The sequence below is a fragment of the Gossypium raimondii genome, chromosome 10 (genome assembly GCF_025698545.1).
Source record: "Gossypium raimondii isolate GPD5lz chromosome 10, ASM2569854v1, whole genome shotgun sequence".
Taxonomy (NCBI): Eukaryota; Viridiplantae; Streptophyta; class Magnoliopsida; order Malvales; family Malvaceae; genus Gossypium; species Gossypium raimondii.
This window is the reverse complement of record NC_068574.1, coordinates 4,092,870-4,110,462: the sequence shown is the minus strand read 5'-3', so window position 1 is coordinate 4,110,462 and position 17,593 is coordinate 4,092,870. Positions and strand designations below refer to the sequence as shown.

Here is a 17,593-nt window from a genome sequence, read left to right as displayed (position 1 = left end):
TCAAGGTTGGGTGGAAATTGAGAAAAAATAGAAATTTTTTAAAACGTCCCCGAATTTTGGTATTTCTGCAATTTAGCTTGGTAAGTTCGTATGAACTATATTTTGTGTAATTTTAATTGAATTGAATGCTATTTGGTAATGAATATTATATATATGTGTGTTTTATTATTGGAATTGAATTATTATTGGTAATATGTATAATTATTAGATGTTTTGAAATGATTATCGGAAGCTTAATTGGGTTGGAAGCTTGTTGGAGATATATCATATTATCCATTGGTTCTATCGGTAATTTTGAATGATTTGATTCTGGTTATAATGACTTATATAAGTTAAATTGGTTAATGTTAGCTCATAAATGTTTTGATTTTGATTGGTTATAAATATGAATGCTTGATGAAATGAAATGTCTGAAAATTTATTTGTAAACTCCGGTAATGCTCATAACCCTATTCTGGGGAAGGATATGGGTTAGGGGTGTTACACTATCTTCCTTAGCAACTCGAGCCTCAGCCTTCATCTGTTGAGGTTGATTCTGCCTTGGTTTGCTTTTGTTTTTGCAGACCCTTTCAACATGCCCCCTCTTCTTGCAATGTTGAGACAAGGCATCTGGTCTAAACCAACATTTTTCTTCTGGATGACCAGGCTTTTTACAATGCCTACAAATTTGATCTCCTTTCCTTGCAGCATCATACTTTGGCTTGTCTTTCCAGGCCTTCTTGCCTTTGTAGGCAGTATTAGTCTTTGCCTGAAAGGCACCTTCTTGGTGCTCCTCCAGTCTGCTAGCTCTTCTCCGCTCTTGTGCATAAAGAGCATTGATCAGCTCTATCAAGGAGATGCTGGTCAGATACCTTGAGTCTTCGAGGGATGAGATTTTTGCCTCATACCTCTCAGGCAAGGTTCAAATAGCCTTCTCCACTATCCTTGCTTCATTAAACTGCTCACCAAGGAGTCTTATGCTGTTTACCACAGCCATAATCCTGTCTGAGTACTGTTTGACAGTTTCTTCTTCCTTCATCTTCAAATTCTCAAAGTCCCTTCTCAAGTTCAACAACTGTTGCTGCCTTGTCCTCTCTATCCCTTGAAACTCCTCTTTCAACTTGTCCCAGGCTTGCTTTGGTGTTTCACAGGCCATAATCCTTGTGAAAATCACATCTGATACTGAGTTCTGGATGCAAGACATGGCCTTGTGCCTCTTGGTCCTTTCATCAGCATGTTGCCTAATTTGAGCCACTGTTGGATTGACTCTAAGTGGCTCTGGTTCAACATCGGAGTTGACCACCTCCCACAGATCGAAAGCCTGCAGGTAGGTCTTCATTTTTACCACCCATATGTGATAGCCTTCTCCATTGAAGACTTGTGGTGCAGCTGGTGAGAAGTTTGATGAGGCCATCTTTTGTTCAACAGGTCTCTCAAGATTACAGCTCTAGATACCAATTGTTGGTGTTAATAAACTCAAGGAACAGACAAGCTCAGCTTGTGTCTTGTGCAGCAAGCCTCGATACTTGCTGAGCAAACAATCAGATTTGAAGCAAAAAGAAAGAAGAAAAAGCAAGAAAATTTTTAGTATATGGAAGAAAACAAACTGATTTCATTCAAATTTGAATAATGGCATAATGCCAATACATAAACCAAGCATTAAGCTTGTCAAAAAACAGTAATCACCTAAACTATACCTACCTCCACTAATACATTGAAGTTTGTAAAACAAAACTTGCAAGCATGGATAAAGCTGAATTTACAGCTCATACACCATCTAATTACATCATTCAATAACTTAACTTAGTTCAAAATGAACTAAATCACATTACATCAACTTAAGGTTACAAAATGAGTAAAATAAGAACAGTTCTACTAGCTGCACTAGCTTCTGCATGGCTTGCTTGCTGCCTGCTCTTTTGCTACATGCTGACCAACATTCAACAATTCTTATGTTTTCTTTTCTTGGGAAAAAGATGAAATGTTTTCATCTAAATTTGTGGAATTAATATATTTTTTCATTTTCTTATAGGGTTCTAAGAAATGTGTTGCTCACTGGTAATTTGCCATCTTATATCACGGAATTACAATATTTGCAAAAGCTGTAAGTTCCATTTAAAAGTTAACTGCTTCAAAAATCTATGGTATTTGCTTGCTTCATGTTTCAAATTTCTTTCTGCTCCAGGGATTTGAGTTTCAACAACTTAACAGGCCGAATTCCAAGAGTTTTGTTCACTATGAAATCTCTTGAATACTTGTAAGCAAGAACAACAAAAAAAAAAAAACCATCCCATCAAGAATTGAAAATATAGCATAAGACTTATGGTTTTCACTTAACATTATTCATCTCTTTCATGCTATTGAAATGGTTATGTTTCTTGGAAATAATGGTCTGTCAGGTTCTATTCCCAGCCAAAAGAGTGAAACTCTTACGACCATGTAAGTCACTATCTCGTCAACTTATTCCATATACTGTTAGTTTTAGATGTCTACCATCTGAACGTTAACCATTGTTAGCTTCTTCCATTTGGTGAACCATCAAATAGAAGTCACAGTCTGTCAGGTTTCTGACTAGTATACTTTTCTATGCAGAGATTTGTCATACAATTTTCTATCAGAGAACTTGCCTTCTTGGGTAAACTCACGCTTACAGCTGTATGTATCTTAATCCAGGATACTTTACCTACCTTTGCTTTCTAATTTTAACACCACTTTGTAGCTTGTGACTTTTCTAATGCTCAAATGGACCTTATTTTCTTATTGTTCATATCGCATTGCAAAATAGGAATCAATTACAAATCAATACCAACAAGATATTGTTTCATGGAATTTTATGTAGGAACCTTGTGGCCAACAACTTTACATTTAACAGTTCAATCAATAGGTGAGTTATCGTATCGGAGCATTCGATTTTCCCTTCTAAACTTCATTGAAAGAATTCTTTTACCTTTATGAAAGAAAGGCTTGCTTTATCTCTGCTATGCGATGCATTCTTTTCAAGTTCCTAATTAGTGTAACTGGGAACCATCTTGAAATTCACCTGTTTTGGGCTGGTAAAGGGACTACTGGCATACCAACAACCGGTACTTACGGTCCAGCCATTTCAGCTATTAGTGTTGTTCCAAGTAGGAGACCTTAAACTTATGAATCCTCATGTTATATATGTTTCACGTGTCTATCTTTGGTTCTCTATTTCTAATACATCTATTTTGTTCTTGAGATTTCAAACCATCTGTCAGTGGGTTACCACGGGAACAAAAAGAAGCACACAGCATTGATTGCTGTTGTTACAATTCCTGTAGTAGCATTGGCTTTGATACTTATATTTTCAATTCTTTATATGAAGAGAGAAAAAGAAGAAGAAGATGATGATGATGATGATGAGGGTAAGAGCATTAGTTTATTATAAAATATTGTATATTCTATGGTTATTCTGAGTCACATGTTGCTAATTGCTTTACTTTACTCTGTAGTGCTTCTTGGAATCAGCCCTAGACCAAACACATTTAGTTATTCCGAGTTAAAAGCTGCCACCGAAGACTTTAATCCTTCAAACAAGTTAGGAGAAGGGGGGTTCGGACCTGTGTACAAGGTAAACAGTGTTTATCATTTTTAGCATGCTGACATGCTTGTCATGTAATGATTAAATTACGAAGAGAGGATGATTTATTACACAGTGTTACTAAATCCTAGTATGCTTTAGGGTACACTTTCAGATGGGAAAGTTGTAGCTGTAAAACAACTTTCAGTAGCATCAAACCAGGGGAAAGATCAGTTTGTTACTGAGATAGCTACCATATCAGCAGTACAACATCGTAATCTTGTCAAACTATACGGGTGCTGCATCGGAGGAAATAGGCGCCTCCTTGTTTACGAGTATCTTGTGAACAAAAGCCTTGATCATGCACTTTGGGGTACAAGAAAAGTCAAATATAAAATTTTGTGCTTTCCATTTTTTTTTTTTGAATAGATGTACGAGAGTCATTGTACTACTAATGCAGGAAAAAAGGACTTGCATCTTGATTGGCCAACTCGCTTCAATATTTGCCTTTTAACTGCAAAAGGGCTGGCTTATCTTCACGAGGAGTCTAGGCCAAAGATTGTTCATAGGGATGTCAAGGCAAGCAATATTTTGCTTGATGCAGAGCTGTGCCCCAAAATATCTGATTTTGGATTGGCAAAGCTTTATGATGACAAGAAAACACATATCACCAGTCGCGCTGCTGGAACAGTGTAAGGCCTTTCAACCTTAGTAGCATGTAACTTATGTTCCCAAATTGCTAGATTTAGTAGTTTTATTAGCAGAAATTAATCACCAGTGCAATGTAATTATCTTGAAGTGGCTGTCTGGCACCAGAGTATGCAATGCGCGGTCATCTTACAGAGAAAGTAGATGTTTTTAGCTTTGGTGTTGTTGCTTTGGAGATTATAACTGGTAGACCAAACTCTGACAATAGATTAGAAGATGGTAGAGTTTATCTTCTTAATTGGGTAATCCAAAAGGATAGCTTTCCCTTTTGCAATACTTTTTATTCAAGCACCTATTAAAATTTAAAGGACTTACGCATTATTAATTTGTTCCTACAAATGGCTCTAGGCATGGACCCTGCATGAAAATAACCAACTCTTGAGCCTTCTTGATCGTACGTTAGCGGAGTTCGATGAAAACGAAGCTCTTCGAGTGATAGGGGTAGCATTTTTATGCACTCAGGCAGCAATGGAATCAAGAGTAAGAACAATACTCTTTCAGCGCTAAATGATCAACGGATGCTCTCCCCAGTAAATGTTTCTGGATTCAGGGAGAGCATTGGAGAAGGAAGGTGAGTTGTTTGTTCCATGCATGCATGCTATAATGGCATATGAGTCGGTCTTAAAAAAATATATGGAATAATGAAAAAGGAAGAAGAGGTTATTGGGCAAATTGTCGCCATACGTGAATAATGAAATTTGCCACCAAATTGATATTTGTCATTTTATTTTATAAATTTATAGTTATATTTAAAATTTTAGAATGTGACCGAATCAATTGATTGAACTAAAAACCAGCGATCCGATTAGTGATATATAATAAGATATTAGAACAAACTGTTGTGAATCGAAAAAAATCAAGATAATAAAATTAATTATTCAACTTGTTTAACCGATTATGAAATCTTTTATAATTTTAACAATTCTTATGAATTTTATTTTTAATTATTGTTGAACTAACGTCTCAATCAAAAATCAATAGTCTGCGATTTAATCATTGATTTAATTTTAAAATATTGTTTACATCTAACTTTGAATTTTGCCACTAGTTTTATTTTTAATTAAAATTTACCATTCAATATTGATTTTGGGTTTGAAGAAATCAATTTATAAAACATTAATAAAATAAATAATTTTTGTTTAGTAAAAAACTTGAAAATTTTAAAAATAACAAAAACAAAAACTAAATTTAGTTTGTGTAAAATAAACATTTCGTTAACGAATTTATTATTTTTAAATGTTAAAATAAAAAAATAAAAAAATTTATTTTAATTCAGTCTTGTTTTCAAATTATTCAAAATTAAAATTGAATCCCAAAAGGAAATTCAAAATAAAAATTTACTAGTAAAATTCAATCAATCACATATAAACGCAAAATTCAATATTGAATTAAAATATTATGATGAGTTTATCTTAGTATTAAAATATATTTTTATTTATCTACTAGATAATCCCTGTACTTTAGATGAGCTAAAAGAAACAGTTTGGTGTTGTGATAGCTTCAAGGTCACCGGACCTGACGGATTCAACTTGGGGTTCTTCAGAGCAACGTGGATCTACTTTGGAAGTTTGCAAATGATTTCGTCACGAAAGGGAAATTTGAACCTGGCCTTAATTCTTCATTTCTCGTATTGATTACCTCAAAGATTAGGGGCCCATTAGCTTGGTTAGTTCGTTGTATAAAATTCTGGCTAAACTCCTTGTGAGAAGGCTGAAACTAGTTATGGGGAGTATCATCAGCGACACTCAAACCGCCTGCATAGCTGGACGTCAAATTTTGGACACAGTGCTTATAGCTAACGAGGTAATTCATTCAGTGAAAAGTATGAGGCGAAAAACAGGTTCTCTCATCATCAAACTTAGTTTTGAAAACCCGTTGATTGTGTTAATCTGATTTAGGGTGATTAAAATTTGATTCTATTAAAAAAATCAATTTTTTTTTTGAATTTTAAGTTATTCAAGTCAATTCAATTTTTTTTTTCAAATTTCGAGTTCGAATCGAGTTCAATTTTTTATTTCGAATAACTCGAATAATTTGAATAAACCGAATGCTAAACAATAATATTTTACATTTTTACCTCAAACCTCCAAATTTTTAATATGCATATAGCAAGAAAACCTAGAGGCGGAGCCTCAGGATCACGGTTGAAATTGTGTTTAAGTGTGAAAGCTACTTTGTGAAATAATTTATATATTAAATTAAAGTTACATAATTGAATTAAATTCATGTAGGTGGTGAGGTCAATTAGATAATCGTGTTTTGATAACAACTATATTGAGCATGAATGGCAGAATATATATTAAACAATGTATTAGTTAAATTTCAAATATGAAGCATAGTACTTTGTAGCTGGATCCGACGATTGAGTCGGGTATATAGTGTGTTACAAGAGTCGTGGATAGCGACTAACATTTTTAAGATTACTTGTTAGCCATTAGATTATATAATTAATTAAATTAAATAATTATAAAAATATATAGTATATTGGAAGGAAGCTAGTCATGCCGTGGATTGCTCATAAAAAATGGTAAGTCTTCTTTGAACCTTTAGTGAAATTGATGACTTTAGGTGATAGCTAGGTATGAACCCATACATTTGAAGCTTGAATTTTGATAGGAAAATGCTTAATGGCCATGATTGAAGCTTAAATTTTGATAAAAAAATGAGTACTTAGAAAGCTTAGAGAGAGAGAAAAGAACTTGGACGATAAACATGTTTTTGGGTAGTTTGAAGTACTTAAATTATAGTTCTAAAATTAGAATCAAATACAAAGGGGATAATTATGAGATATGTGAAAATTGAACATTATGGGCTCTAAGAAGTTAAGTTGAGGTTATGCATAGCATGTTTGAATTTAGATGATTTATTGGTTGACTATGAATCTAATTTTATATTAAGATTTGGATCGATTACTGTAGCTAGAGTCAAGACGAAAATGCTAAAAAAAAAAAACCAATAGACGCGTGACAGCTTTGGTTTGTTTTGATATAATTTTCTTTCTTTATATGAATTTATTAAGTAATTAGGCTTAAGAAACTTTTATGAATGGCTTGACATTATCAAATATGTTACTATGATTTAATGGTTTGAAAATGACTTTCGTGATATGGCAATTTGGTAGAGTTATTAGTATGAGTAATATAAATGATATGTGCTATGGAATTCTATGCTTTCTGGCCTTGCACTTATGTGTCTTGATGTGTTGGGGGATATGATACAATACTTTCGGGCTCTATACTATATGGTGTATTGGATGATTATGCTCTTGTGAGTTCATTGGTGCGATGGATAATCCCATATATCTAATCATTGAGTTAGCACTCTATTAACAGGGCTAAACATATATAAATGGAATGCAGTTATGATATAGTACTGAAATGTGGCATGTTTGGCATATGAGATCGAACAAATATTTTGAGGGTGCATCAGAACTTTGATATATGTTTAATAAAATGGTGTATTGGTATGATGATTTGCAATATGTATAGTTTAATGAAAACGAGATATGACGTAAATATGAAAGAATAATGATATATGTAATTATTGTTTAATGATATGGTAATTGGTAATGATATGATATGACATATATACACGATGTTAAAATTAAACGTCGATAATGATAATGAATCATTACTAAGTTAAATCACATATATAACATGGTAACATTTTTATATTGGGGTTTGAATTTTTTTTCAAGTTAGGTCATGAACTTAGCAATTGTTCTTCCATTGGGAACTAAACTCTTTTTATTCAAGATAGATCCTGAATTAACAATTTTTGTAATATTAGGGTTGAATTTTTTTTTCCAAATTAGTCTTTAAAAACCCTAAAAGTTCAGGTCAAGCCTCGATGTGAGAATAATTGTCAAGTTCTTGAACTAACTTGAAAAAAAATTCAAGCCCCAATGTGAAAACAATTGCCTAGGCTAGACCCCAATGTGAGAACAGTTGTCAAGTTCAAAGTCTAACTTGAACCAAAAAAAAATTATACTCCAGTGTAGAAAAAGTTACCAAGTTCCGCCCGGCCCGACGGCCCGCCCGAAATATGGGAGGGTTTGGGTAAAAATATAGGCCCGAAATATGGGCTTGGGCAAAAAAATGAGGCCCGATAAAAAACGAGCTAGGCCTCGGGCACCACTTTTTTGGCCCGGGCCCGGCCCGGCCCGACCCGAATATAATAAATATTTTTTTTAATTTTAAAATACTTTTAAAATATTTTTTTTAAAATTTTTTAAATTTTAAAATTTTTTTAAATACTTTTTTAATTTTTTTAATTTTAAAATATTTTTAAAATACTTTTTTAATTTTTAAAATAAATTTTTGGTATTTATTTAAAAACGGGCCGGGCTGGGCCCGGGCTTATGAATTTTTTCCCGAGCCGGGCATGGGCAAAATTCTAGGCCCATATTTCGGGCCGGGCCGCTAGCCCCGGGCCAAAATTTTTTCTGGGCCCGGCCCGAACCCGGCCTGGCCCGGCCCATGAGCACCTCTAGTTCAAATCCCAAATAATGATTTAACACTATATTTTATATTGATAAAACATAAAAAAATATCTTAATTAAATTATAAATAAAATTAATCATGTAATTAACTCTCAACATTTAATGTTAAGATCCGTAATTAATTATTTTTCCCTAATGATGAGAAACTAATTAAAGGGGTCAGGAGATGTAAAAATAGTACTTCAAGACCCACTACGCATCCAAGATCTTTTGTTCTTCTTCACATCTATTGTTTTTGCACAAATCTTTTTGGTTCTTAAAAAGAAACAATTTGAGAATGTTCAAGTGTCCGAAATGAATTTTTAGATTTTCTTTTATTTTTTTTAGAATTATCTTTTAAATTTTATTTTATCTATCAATTTGTTTTTTTAGCTTTTAGCACATTTGCGTCCCTACTTCCCACCGTCATCGCACATATCACATGGGCAATGTCTCAATAACTTTTGCCATCACCGACTTCCATCGTACTATGATTGTCATTATAATTTATTCGACCGCTTTTTTCTTGATTGTCAGTTTGTAGGCCAAAGGGTGGACGATAAACCTTTGAACTGTCTTCACAAAACTTCCTCCGCGGGGTACGGCTTCCAATTCAATATTGCCTAAAAGTATTTCCTATCGAATGAGACACCGCCAACTTACTAGCTTTCAGTTTCTGTCCATTCATGTCAGTGGTGACCAAGACGAAGATTAGAAGCATTGGAGTCATGGCGTGGTATGATGATGAGAAAAAAATATCTAGTTACCGTACGACTAGATACTAATATAAGTGGTGATCGCTGATCACAGATTATGAGAAACATTTCTGAAGTGAAAAAAGAAAAAAGAAGATAGATAATCTTAAGATTAATGATGAAGCCACGAGTACCATCTTCTTGGAAAGGCTTGTTCTTAATCTTGGTGGTTGTTTTGTTTTCATGCAACCAATCCATTAATGCCCAGGCTAACGTCACTGCCACCACCCATCCTTCCGAAGGTGCTCTTCTCTTTCTTTCTCTCCCTTCATATTTCCAAAACCATGCTGCTAAGCTAGCAAACGGTTCATCAGCTTGCAGTTGCACATAAGTTGCACATAATTATTTTTATTTAATATTTAATATTTATATATATCTTTTACTATTCTTATATTTTTTTATTTTATTGATTTTCTAATTGAGTCCTTATCACAATAAATTAATTAATTAGACCTCTTTGTTAACGTTAACCGTGTTGGACTTTAAATTTGTTGATGTGTCAAACAACATATGATAATGACACGTGACATGTCACATTTTACTCATATTAGCGCGACAAAGAAATATTAAAAATATTACTTTTATAAAAAATATATAAAATTTTTAAAGAATTAAAATTATCAAAAATTTATAAAAATTAGACAAAATTTATGGAAAAGTATAAAAGTATAAATATATATAAAGTTAAAATATAAAAAAAACTAGAGAAAACTATAAACATTATTAAAATTTATTCCTTTTGTTTTTCTCTCACGCATTGACTTATGTCAAATCTCACTCTATCCTTATTGTCTTCCATCGGATCATCACTTCTCAACCTAAACTATTAACTATTACTCACCCTAAGCCACTAAAAACTAAACTCATCATCGTTTAAATCACTCACTTGACACCCACACACAAATCCAATCACCATCACACTTCAAATTCTCAATTTCCCGATTGCAAAAACCATCATCACCATTAACCTACTCATCATCCAACAACCTTTTCTAAATCAAAACCACCGAGCAACATCATTCCCCAACCACCATTCAAGCCCTCACAAAACCCTATTCATAAAACTCACCAACAATTTCAATACATTTTCACAATTTTCTCAATTTTTCTCAAATGAACCAATTTTTCTCAATTGACAATTTATCTAAATATTCTAGGCTATTATACAGCCCTTAGTAAATAGAAATTTAATACCAAACCCTAATACTTAACCTTTTCACAATTTGGTCCTAAAATCAATATTTAACAAAATCATTTCATAAAATCATCATATAACAAAATTAAAGCTCTAAATCCATTTTACTCATCTAATACATCCTATATTCATTAATGGTTACTTCCAAAATTTCCAATAAAAAGTAAAAACTAATGAAATAGATAGTTGGACCTAATTGTAAAAGTCTTAAAAACATGAACATTCCAAGAAAAGACAAGAATTGAACTCACTTGTAGCAAAATATGAAAATTAGCTTCTTAAGGGTTCTTCAATGGTATTTTTAGGCTGGAGATTGATGAAGAATTGCCAAGAAACTATTAAATCCCATTTTAGTTATTTTTATTTTATTTTATTTCCCATTTTGCCCTTATTTCACCTAATTTCATGATTTTTTCTGCTTATGCCGCATCAGCCATCCATTGTGTGTCAATTTTCCTTTTGGTCCTCCTTTATTTATCATTTGGGCTATTTAATCACTATTTCTTTAATTAGCAAGTTTTGCACCTTTTCAATTTTTCATTGTTATAGTCTTTCTCTTTATACATCACTTTATAACCACTTACAGATATTTTGTGAGTTTTAAGTCGAATATTAATGCACTCTAGCGATTCCATCATTTCGTCTCTTCATTGCTATCCATGTATTCAATGATTTTAACTTCTCGTAATCATGTTAATATGTTGAAACTTGTTCGGGTTTGACAATTATATAATAAATATCATAAGATTTTTTTTATCAATTGACAATACTAAAAAATTATCTCTCATTTATCTCTGTGTCAAACATATACTTTTAAGACATTTGAAATTTTCTTCAGTGAACATAATCAAACCATGACGATGTACAATGAGACTTACCTGACAATTGCTGTCAGGATTCAATGATTTTAACTTGGTATATATTTTGTCAATATGTTGAAACTTTGAAGCCTTCCTATTGTCACATTGACTTTTTCTTTATATAATATCTCTCATTCATTTTGAGATATATATTAAAAGATTTAAGTTCCATTTTCATCTTTGAAAAAATCTTGAAAGTCTTAATCTTTGTTCCTAAAGGGTTTTGTTGGTATAAGTTTGAATTTTTTAACAAGCTACAAATATATAAATAAAATCAAACACTAAAATATAGTATGGATTTAATAAGATATTTACATATGATACATAAAAGTCAAATTTCTAAACTACCAACCTTATCATTAAACCTACTCTTTAATCTTAGTTTAGGTTGGTGGGTAGGGTGGATTTGAAAACTTGGTTAATCATAGGGTTTATTCATATGTTTTGTTTTAGTGCAAATTTTGGTGATATTATCGGTATTGATACGTATTACTTGATTTCGTCCGTACTAATCGAAATATGGGTATCAATCGGTACTAAATAATTTTAAAATATATTTTAAATTTAAACTTTTAGTATTTATTTTGAATTTGTTATTTTTAATTTAATGGCTATTTGGCATTTCAAGAGGAAGTAAATAGGTTAGGAATGTGCAGCTATTTCATTTAATGGCTAATGTCAAACAACATATGATAATGACACGTGACATGTCACATTTTACTCATATTAGCGCGACAAAGAAATATTAAAAATATTACTTTTATAAAAATATATAAAATTTTAAAGAATTAAAATTATCAAAATTTATAAAATTAGACAAAATTTATGGAAAAGTATAAAAGTATAAATATATATAAAGTTAAAATATAAAAAAAACTAGAGAAAAACTATAAACATTATTAAAATTTATTCCTTTTGTTTTTCTCTCACGCATTGACTTATGTCAAATCTCACTCTATCCTTATTGTCTTCCATCGGATCATCACTTCTCAACCTAAACTATTAACTATTACTCACCCTAAGCCACTAAAAACTAAACTCATCATCGTTTAAATCACTCACTTGACACCCACACACAAATCCAATCACCATCACACTTCAAATTCTCAATTTCCCGATTGCAAAAACCATCATCACCATTAACCTACTCATCATCCAACAACCTTTTCTAAATCAAAACCACCGAGCAACATCATTCCCCAACCACCATTCAAGCCCTCACAAAACCCTATTCATAAAACTCACCAACAATTTCAATACATTTTCACAATTTTTCTCAATTTTTCTCAAATGAACCAATTTTTCTCAATTGACAATTTATCTAAATATTCTAGGCTATTATACAGCCCTTAGTAAATAGAAATTTAATACCAAACCCTAATACTTAACCTTTTCACAATTTGGTCCTAAAATCAATATTTAACAAAATCATTTCATAAAATCATCATATAACAAAATTAAAGCTCTAAATCCATTTTACTCATCTAATACATCCTATATTCATTAATGGTTACTTCCAAAATTTCCAATAAAAGTAAAAACTAATGAAATAGATAGTTGGACCTAATTGTAAAAGTCTTAAAAACATGAACATTCCAAGAAAAAGACAAGAATTGAACTCACTTGTAGCAAAATATGAAAATTAGCTTCTTAAGGGTTCTTCAATGGTATTTTTAGGCTGGAGATTGATGAAGAATTGCCAAGAAACTATTAAATCCCATTTTAGTTATTTTTATTTTTATTTTATTTCCCATTTTGCCCTTATTTCACCTAATTTCATGATTTTTTTCTGCTTATGCCGCATCAGCCATCCATTGTGTGTCAATTTTCCCTTTTGGTCCTCCTTTATTTATCATTTGGGCTATTTAATCACTATTTCTTTAATTAGCAAGTTTTGCACCTTTTTCAATTTAGTCTTTTTTAATTAATTAATTATCAAAACGTTAAAATTTTCTAACGAAAATTTAATACTACCTTAATCACTCTCCTTAAATATTTATAAAAATATTTACAGCTCGGTTTATAAAATCGAGGTCTCGATACCTCGTTTTCTAAACCATTTAAACTAATAAATCCTTATAAAACACAAATCACTAATTCAAAAAAAATCTTTCTAAAATCATATTTGACTCGTAAATACTAAATAATATAATTTATGAGCTTAATCGTCGAATTTGGTGGTCTCGTACCACTATTTCTGACACCTCTGAAAATCAGGTTGTTACAACTCTCCCCCTTTAGGGAATTTCAACCTCGAAATTGTTACCTGGGAACAAGTTCGAATATTGTGATCTCATTGATTCTTCTATGTCCCAAGTAGCCTCCTCCGAATCATGACGATGCCACGATACTTTTACTAACAGTACTCGTTTGTTCCGCAATTCTTTAACCTCTTGAGCTAAAATTCTCACTTGTTCTTTTGAATACGTCATATTTAGCTGTAGCTCAATCTCGCTATGAAGAATTACGTGTAAAGGATCAGCTCCGTACCATCTCAACATTGATACGTGAAACACATTATGAATTTTCTCAAGTTCCAAAGGCAAAGCTAATCTATAAGCTACTGAGTCGATTCTTTCAACAATTTTACACGGTCCAATAAATCTTGGGCTTAGTTTTTCTTTTCCACCGAATTGTAACACCTTCTTCCATGGAGAGAATTTTAAGAACACTGGATCACCAACCGCAAATTCTATATCTCTTCTTTTCAAATCTGTATATGATTTCTGACGGTCAGAAGCAACTTTCAAACTATCCGAATAATCCAAACTTTATCCTCAGCCTCTCGGATCAAATTAATTCCCACTGGTTTGGATTCACTCAATTTAGACTAATACAATTGTGTCTTATATTTTCTCTCATAAAGAGCTTCAAACGGTGTCATTTTTATACTGGATTAATAGTTGTTGTTATACGCAAATTCAGCTAATGGTACATACTTTTCCTAGCTACCTCTAAATTGAAATGTACAACATCTCAAAATATCTTCCAGAATCTAAATCACTCGTTCAAATTGCCCATCGGTTTGAGGATGAAACGATGTGCTGAAATTTAGCTTTGTACCTAGAGCCTCTTGCAATTTACTCTAAAATCTCGATGTAAACCTCAGATCTCGATCTGAAATAATGGATGTTAGGACCCTATGTAACCTCACTGCTATATACAATTCTGCTAACTTCTCAAGTGAAAAGTCTGTTCTGACTAGGATAAAATGTGTTAATCTATCAATAGTCACCCAAATCGAATCTTTCTTTCTCGGAGTCACAGGTAGATCGGATACAAAATCCATCGTGACATGCTCCTACTTCCATTTAGGTATCATGACAGGTTGTAATAAACTTGTTGGTACATTGTGTTCTACTTTCACTTGTTGACAAATCAAACAGTTAGCTACAAGCTCATAATTTTCCCATTTCATACCCGACCACCAATACATCTGTTTTAAATCACAATACATCTTCGTACTACCCGGATGAATAGAGTACATGCTACTGTGAGCTTCAGAAATAATATTATTTTTTAAATTCAAATTATTCGGAATACAAATTCTATTGCGATAACGCAACATACCACTTTCATCAATGCAATACTCTGAACTTAGATCGTCCTGAACCATTTGTCGTTTTAGCACCAATTTTAGATCATCATCTTGCAATTCTTGAATTTGTTGAAGGAACAGATGTTTCATTCACAACTCTGCTGATACGGAACCATATTCATCAAGAGATAAATGAGCGTTCAAAGCTCGAAGTGCAAACAATGATGGCTTTTGACTAAGTGCATCCGCAACTACATTAGCCTTTCCCGGATGGTAATCAATAACCAGGTCATAATCTTTCAGTAATTCTAGCCACCGTCTCTATCTCAAATTTAGCTATTTTTGAGTCATCAAATACTTCAAACTTGTGATTCGTAAACATGTAACATTTCTCGCCGTATAAATAGTGTCTCTAAATCGTCAAAGTGAATACAATTACAACCAATTCAAAATTATATGTAGGATAATTCTTCTCATGCAGCTTTAACTGCCGAGAAGCATAAGCGGCTACTTTTTCTAACTGCATCAATACACAACCAAAATCATTTAGAGACGCATCACTATAAACAATATACGATACACCAGATTCTGGCTGAGTCAAGACCGGAGCTTCTGTCAACAGATTCTTCAACTGATCAAAACTCTGCTGACACTCATCAGACCAAACAAATTCAACATTTTTCTGTAATAATCAAGTCAAAGGTGAAACAATCATCGAAAAGTTTTTGACAAAATATCGATAGTACTTGCTAAACCCAGAAAACTTCGCACTTCTGAAACATTCTTCGGAGTATTCCAATTTAGCATTGCAAATACCTTGCTTGGATTAACTCGAATCCCATCAACTGATACAATGTGACCCAAAAATTGTACCTCACAAAGCCAGAATTTAGATTTGCTAAACTTTGCATACAACTACTTTTCTCTCAAGGTTTGTAGTACAACTCTCAAATGTTATGCATGCTTAGATTCTATCTTGGAATAAATTAGTATATCATCAATAAACACAACCATAAATCTATCCAAATAAGATTAAAAATCTGATTCATTAAATCCATGAAAGCTCAAACCGAATGACATTACCAAGAATTCATAACGACCGTATCGAGTTCTTAAAGCAGTCTTTGGCACATCACACTCATTAACCTTCAACTGATAATACCCAGATCTAAGGTCTATCTTCGAAAACACCACAACACATTTCAGTTGATCAAATAAGTCACCGATATGTGGCAAAGGGTATTTATTTTTAATTGTGACCTTGTTCAACTGTCTGTAATCTATACACAGTCTCAAAGAACCGTATTTCTTTTTCAAAAATAATACAGGTGCACCCCAGGAAGATATGCTCGGTCTGATAAACCCTTGGTCTAATAACTCTTGCAACTATGTCTTTAATTCCTTTAGTTCAACTAGTGCCATACGGTATGGTGTTACTGATATCGGAGCAGTTTCAAGAATCACATCAATTACAAACTCAACTTCACGATCAGGTGGTAAACCTAGTAATTTCTCAAGAAATACATCAGCAAACTCACTAACAATCGGTAACTGTTTTAGCTTTAATTCTGAATTCCGGGTATCAAGAATGTAAGCTAGAAATATCCCATTACCTTTTCGCATCAATCTATGAGCTAAAAAAGTTAAAATGATTCTAACAATATCTTTCGGATTCTCAGACTCAATTGAAATAATCTCTCCTATCTGACATTTCAACTCAATCCGTTTCTGTCTCCAATTTACTATATCATTATGCAAAGATAACCAATCTATTCCCAGAATAACATCAAATTCTAGGAAAGGTAGCAACATCGAATCAACAGGGAATTCACAGCCTTTCACTTTCAGTGGACAATTGCGACACACTAAATTAACTATCATACTTTGACCTAATGGATTAGTAACTTGAATATCATAATCAATAGATTCAATAGGCAATTTCTTTTTCGTTACCAATGGAGTGCAGATATAAGAATAAGTCGACCCAGGGTCAATCAGTACATACACAGTAACATCAAAGAGATATAATATACCAGTAATCACATTTGGAGCAGTAGCTTTCTCCCTTGCTCGAATAATATAAGTACGTGCAGGTACTTTAGCTTCTGACTGAGCAGTCGTATCTTTCATTCCTGAACGAGTAGTCCTAGTGGCACTATTTTAGCTCGAACACCTACTTTTCTGAGAAGTAGCCACTTGCTTTTCTTTCTGCTCTTGCTCTTATTTTTGCAATTGAGGACAATTTCGGATAAAATGGTCAGTGGCTCCACATTTATAACAAGCCCCCACTTTACTTTTACATTCACTAGGATAGCATTTCCCATAGTACTTGTATTTAGGCTGAGGAGCATTTTGGACACTACCCATACTAGCAACAGTTCTAGTAGATACCCCGTAATCAGGTTGAGTCACCTTATTTTTATTTGATCGTTCAGGCATTGAGGTGGCTCGACTAAAATCATCTCTAGACTTTTTAGCCGGCAATGCTGAAAATGATTTGGAAGAACTTCTTTTGTAAGACTCTTTATTTCGTCTAT

General features: G+C 32.8%; 1 protein-coding gene and 1 non-coding gene across 2 annotated transcripts in view; both read left to right on the top strand.

Moving 5' to 3' along the window:
• The window catches only part of LOC105784780 (probable LRR receptor-like serine/threonine-protein kinase At1g56140), a 66,997-nt gene that overhangs the window by 36,976 nt on the left and 12,428 nt on the right, over positions 1-17,593 (top strand). The window lies entirely within an intron of this gene.
• LOC105784779 (uncharacterized) lies at positions 3,452-3,894 on the top strand. Its single transcript, XR_008189672.1, has 2 exons — positions 3,452-3,571; positions 3,696-3,894. It is a non-coding gene; the product is annotated as an uncharacterized LOC105784779 (transcript).